Source organism: Lissotriton helveticus, chromosome 1_1, assembly GCF_964261635.1.
Source record: "Lissotriton helveticus chromosome 1_1, aLisHel1.1, whole genome shotgun sequence".
Taxonomy (NCBI): Eukaryota; Metazoa; Chordata; class Amphibia; order Caudata; family Salamandridae; genus Lissotriton; species Lissotriton helveticus.
In genome coordinates, this window is record NC_136057.1 from 2,038,718,358 (window position 1) to 2,038,724,882 (window position 6,525).

A 6,525-nucleotide genomic window follows, 5' to 3' on the forward strand; every position below is an offset into this window, starting at 1 on the left:
CACCCAAAAGATCCCCCACCGCTGCTGGAGCAAAATCACCGAAGACCAACTACACGCAAAACTCGCTCTCAGCCCACCCACCGAACCCTCCAACACAAACGGAGCTGCCCACGGCCTCGGATGCTTGATCGAGTACTGCGCCAACACCCTCGCCCCGCTGAAGAAGCCCTCCACAGAGACACCAGCAAGGAGGCCAGCTGGTTCACCCCAGAACTCCTAGCCTCCAAGCAAGCCTGACTGAAACTAGAGAAGAAATGGCACAGTGAACAAACTCCGGACAGCCATGCAGCCCACAAGGACACCATCCGCGGCGATGGGCGGAACCTCGCGCCTAGCTGGTGTTGCTGAGTTGTGCTCAGTTCCCTACGTCTGGGTATGAGAGTTAATTAGGAAACAACGGTGCTGGGTCGACACCGGGGCCCGTGGATGGAAACTCTGAAGCTGGATAAAGAAGAAAGGCCACCACAGGCCATAGAACCTTGGTAAAACACCATGGAGCAGAGGAAAGCCCAAAGGGAAGAAAACAAAACAGGTAAACTACACCTCTCCATTTGAATCTGAGGTATTTCTTTCCACTATGTGAGCTACCTGCTATAATTGGTTCTGCTTGGACAGTCAGCCAGAGGAAATCACACCACATGCTGGAAACCGAACACAGGCATACTCGAACCCTGGCTACAGCAAACATCCCAATTCCATGCCATAGTCTAACTGCAGAGGCTGTGGGTTGCGCTTTGAAAATGCTGCAAGAAAACACAGCTGCATTGATTGTGGGAAGAACTTCTGCAATTCATGCTCCACCCAGCCCGTTGGAGGTCCCCGGCTGTGCGGCCTCTGCAGGCGCTTCCGAACAACGACCTTTGTGCGAGTGGAATTGATAAAGATGAAAGTGAAGGATCTTTGGGACTACTTGACCCTGCATGACGTGTCGTGAGAAGGCGGACTTACTTGATCTGGTGTTGAATCAGCAGCCTCTTGCGGCGGGAGACCCACGGACTTCCTCTACTCTACTTAACCCAGGCATTTTGGAGGAGAACACCCTCCCATCACAGACCCCGGTTGATAGGAGGTTCGCAGGAAGTATGTCGTCTTAATCAGATGCTGAGATACTTCCCTCCAGCGACAGGACAGAACACACGCAGACAAATTAATCTGTTCCTGTCATCACACAATCGATTGAAGACAGAGCAAGCCAAGCGGAAGGGGGAGTCGAAGATGAAGTGCAGTCCACAGATTCTGAGGAGATTCTGGTACCAGGACGGAGATACTCGCTTTCAGACCTCTCGAGCGCTGAGGATATCAAAGCCTTGACCGTGCGCCAGTTGAAGAAGATCTTGGTCCGCAACTTTATCAATTACAAAAGTTGCTGCGAGCAGTGGGAGGTCATGGAGCGGGTTACTCGGCTTTACAACGAACAGCAGGAAATACGCCAGCAGGATGAAGTTGTCCTTCCTGGCTCTGAAGACCTTCTCTGCAAAATCTGCATGGATTCTCCAATTGATTGCGTCCTTCTGGAATGTGGGCATATGGTGACCTGCACCAACTGTGTCAAGCGTATGAGCGAATGCCCAATCTGTCGGCAGTACGTGGTGTGAGCTGTTCATGTCTTTCGATCCTGACAAAAGTAGCTAAGATGTGAAGAAGAGAGAATTTAAACTTTCTATGAACTAGAAATTGATATAGAGTTGATTTTTAGACTGGAGCATTTGCCAGTAAAAACACCGTCCTGGCAATGGTAAGGTGTGGAGTTCTGGTATTTGCATATATATTCTGCTATAAATCTGTTGGCTGATTATTCCAGCATCTTGAGTCCTTGTTTGGGAGGAGGGTTTCAATTATGTGCTGGACTTTGATGGACAACTGGATATTTTATGAACGCCTTAGTAATGTTGTTTCAGTGGTCTAGGTGATTAGAACAACATTCCACAATACCTTTGTTTTTATTTATTTATTTTGCGTGTTTATAGAGCGCTAGAATAAACTCCCAAGGGAGTATCTCCGCGAAAGTGCCTTTATAAGGGTGATGTCCTCTTCTGGGAGAAGGTTACATCTCTACACAAGCTTCGGGTTCCTTTGCAGCCCATCAAACAAGATCAAAATAAGTAAGACTTTATACAGCAAAGCTGAAACTAACTGCCAACTATAAAATGGTGACCCTCTTACATGGCACACTGCCCTGGTTAAATATATTTCTGGACGTGAAATTCTATTGTGCCTTAGAAATGCACACACCAGAAACAGCTTCCAGTAATGTTTGCAGAATTGTAGAATTAATTAACAAGAGACTATAGCACAGGTTAGCAGAAATGTTCAGGTGGAGGAAGGCCTGTAAATAGAGCATGGGAGAAAAAGACAAGAAGCCAAGGACAATGTTTCATTCCTGTATGCCTTTATCTCACCACTGTGCCTGTGATAAGCTGGCATCTTGATCACCTTTCTCAACTGCTAATGGGATCATTCATTACTATTCAGTTGCAAATGTTAAACATTCACGATCTTTCTTTTAAAATCAGTTTTATTTGTGCAAATAAATGGAGGGGGAAGATGGTAATAATATATATATATTTTTTAAAAGGATGCCATCCGCAACCACCACCACCTCATCAGGGCAGCCAAGAGGACCTCCTTCGAAGACCGCCTCGACAACAACGCACACAATAGCAAGGAGCTCTTCAACATTGTAAAGGAACTTTCCAACCCCAGCTCCAACACCAACGACATCCCACCATCGCAAGCCCTGTGCGACTCCCTTGCCACCTTTTCCCCCCGCAAGATAGTAGACATTCACGACAGCTTCAACACCCAGACAGCCCCAACAGACAGCAACACAACAGACCCTCCGCACACCATCGACCACAACCCCTGCTAGCCTGGGCCAGCATGAGCATCGATGACACCATCAAGACCATGCGCACAATCCACTCCGGCTCTCCGTCAGACCCATTCCAGCACCACGTCTTCAACAGAGCAAGCAGCTCCATCGCACCCCATTGCTCAACGTCATCAATCTCTCCCTCGAGACCGCGACCTTCCCAGAGATCTGGAAACACGTCGAGATCAATGCTCTACTCAAAAAACCTAAAGCAAACCCAAGAGACCTCAAGAACTTCCGGCCCATCTCTCTGCTCCCCTTCCCGGCCAAGGTCATCAAGAAAACAGACAGCTAACCCGATACCTCGAAGAAAACAGAATCCTGGACCCTTCACTGTCAGGATTCTGTAGCAAGCACAGCACCGAGCGTGCCCTCATCGCCGCCACCTACGACATCAGGACCCAGCTGGACAATGGCTAGATCGCAGCACTCATCCTCCTAGACCTCTCTGCTGCCTTCAACAACATATGCCACCGCACACTACGCGCACGCCTCCACGCCTCAGGGATCCAAGACAAGGCTCTGGATTGGACCATCACCCTCCTCTCCGGCAGAACCCAGAGCGTACGCCTTCCCCCATTTCATTCCAAAGCCTCCAAGATCATCTACGGTGTACCCCAGGGATCCTCCCTCAGTCCGACGCTGTTCAACATTTCATGGCCCTGCTCGCACACGTAGCCCGACAGCATGACCTCAACATAATCTCCTATACCGACAACACTGAGCAGATGCTCTCCCTCACCAAGGACCCCATCACCGCCAAAGTCAACCTCCACGAAGGAATGAAGGCCATTGCCGACTGGATGAAGACCATCCATCTGAAGCTGAACTCGGTCAAGAGGAAGGTCCTCATCTTCGGTTCCAACCCTTCAGCCTGGAACGACTCCTGGTGGCCGACGGCATTGGGGGCAGCCCCGACACCCAATGTCCATGCACGCAACCTCGAAATCATCCTCGACTCAACACTCTCAATGACCAAGCAAGTCAACGCTGTCTCCTCCTCCTGCTTCAACACCCTCTGCATGCTCCGCAAGATCTACAGATGGATTCCCACAGATACAAGAAAGACAGTCACCCAGGCCCTCATCAGCAGCAGACTCAACCATGGAAACCCCCTCTATGCGGGAGCGTCAACCAAGCTCATCAAACAACTACAACACATCCAAAACGCCTCAGCACAACTGATCCTCGACGTACCATGCCACAACCACATCACCCCCCACCTAAGAAACCTGCACTGGCTCCCCATCAACAAGAGGATATCCTTCAAGCTCCTCACCCACACACACAAGGCACTCCACAAGACCGGCCCAGCCTACCTCAACAGACGGCTCTCCTTCTACATCTCCAACCGCCAGCTACGCTCCGCCGACCTCTCACTCACCACCATCCCGCGCATCTGAAGAACAACCACCGGTGGCAGATCCTTCTCTCACCTCGCCGCCAAGACATGGAACACCCTCCCACTGAGCCTACGACAGACCCAAGACATGCTGACCTTCAGGAGCGAATCTAAATACCTGACTGTTCGGCCAGTAGTGCCCCCCCCAGCGCCTTGAGACCCTCGCGGGTATGTAGTGCACTTTACAAATGATTGATTGATTCACCCCACAAATGTAGGGTCAGTTGTCCAAACATTACTCCTAGGGGTGTGCAGTCACTCCTACAGCCCCCCACAATGCTTTTTGAACTTGTTGGGGCTGCTGGGTCCCACCATTGCCCCCACATGACTCCATTTCCTGGGAGTAGCTCAGAAAGCCAAGCTCTGGCTGCCCTTGCTCACTCTCTACTAGACAAGAAGTCTTCTGAACTGCCATGAGAGCCAGCAGCACTTCTCCCCTGCCCAATCCTGTGGACAGGGAGTTCATCTTGTTGGTCCCACCCCACTCTCCTCAGACTGGGGCAAAGGGAGTGAGAGAAGGCAGCTAAGATGGGGTGAGCACAACAGCACTCAGCTTTTCTTTGCATGCCCCTGGGGAGATGGGAGTCCCCAGGGGTAAACGTGGATACTGAGAGGGGGCTTCACGCACATTCCCTCTCAGGAGCAAATGAATAAATACATCCTGTGCTGACTCCCAGTCCCTGCACCACCCCAGGGGTATTTGTAGACGATGAAGCTGAGTTCCACACACTCTGTTTTCAGTATAGGTTTGCCAATCTCAAAAATGTCATAACTCAGGCTCATCGGACGATCTTCGGCTCATTTTACTCCTGGTGGCTTGCTCTAGCCACCAGGAACAGATTTAGCAATCCTCTAGACCTCCAAGGCAGTGTACTTTGCAGGGGACTGGTTCCACTAAGCTCCTTGCACCAGCTCTCCTCCTTGTCTTTTATATCTGGGCGCAGGAGTCCAGGGCTTTCCACCTACTGATCCACAGAGGGTGCAAGGCTGCAAGTCTCAATGGCCCTCAGTGAGACCCATTATTCCTGGGGTCAAGTGGGGATGATTCCTAAGTCCTTTTGGGAATCAGGGAGTTTTTCGTTCCAGTTGTCCATGACTGTCGCAGTCCCAGTGTTCAGCAGTGAAGAGAGAGTCTCCCCTTGCACAAGAGTTTTTAAAGGAGGGTAGAAGGTTCTAGAAGCCAGATACCTCTGGCGAATCCTAAAGTAAAGTAAAGTCCACATTTGTAAAGCGCACAATCACCCGTAAGGGTCTCTAGGCGCTGGGGGCCGTCGGGAAGATTAAGCGAGCTATTGCCCAGAGTCACATGGTGCTGGGCTAACCTGCTGCCGGAGCCGGGGATCGAACCGTGGTCCCCAGATTCCAGCGTCAGTCGCCCTGGCCGCGGCGCCACACCTCTCCTAGGGTGCCACATCACCTGTCCACCTTTGTCCCAACCTTCTTAAAAAGCATTCTGGGACAATTCAAAAAGGCATCACCCAGGAGTCACTGGTCACATCTGCTCTTGGGGTCTCAGCTTCACCCCTCGCTGATACCATGGCCAAGATCTTTCCAATAAAAGGTTCAAAGATTGGGAACCTTCCTGTGTTGGCTCCATGCAGCTGGGCTTCTTCCTTTTTTCGTCGGGCCTAGGCTGTCCCCATCCCTGGTGCAGTGTGGCCTGCAATTAACAAATGCAGATTTTTATGGCCACTCTTTCCTGCTCAGGAAGCACTGTTAATTATTCGTTTTGTGTGAGCAGCCTTTGTTGGATGCTGCTGGAAAGAAATATTAACTTGGCACAGCAGGGTTCCAAAAGGCCTACGCTCTGATCCTGAGCTGAGCCAGAGAAATATGACAATTGTGGATGGCCCATGAGTTGTACAGATATCCTATTGGAACTCTCAGATTTGCTTTTCTCATACATGTTCCACCCCAATTCTATATGTCACAGTACTTTGGCGGCCAAAGGGAAAAGAAACAGCACTTTACGGCAGTTTCCCCCCTATGTGTATAATAAAGTGCCACTACTGACTAAACAGTGAACCACATTGTCTTTCCATATGAGTGTACACTTACATTATAACGCCTACCCCAGGACAGTATTTAATCATCTGCAGTCCGCTCTGTACCAGGCTACCTGTGTGCAATTTCCAGACTGTGCACAACAGTAGTTACATACACCAGCCTGCACACATATGCACATGTGTGTGAACATGTTCACGTGTAACCAGCCAAGTGCCCCTTACCCTAGCTGTGTTGCAGCAGCCTT

General features: G+C 50.4%; 1 pseudogene; it reads left to right on the forward strand.

Annotated features, from left to right (window-relative positions):
• Positions 1-577: 577 nt before the first annotated feature.
• Positions 578-1,619, forward strand: LOC144776348 (E3 ubiquitin-protein ligase rififylin pseudogene; annotated as a pseudogene).
• Positions 1,620-6,525: the final 4,906 nt, after the last annotated feature.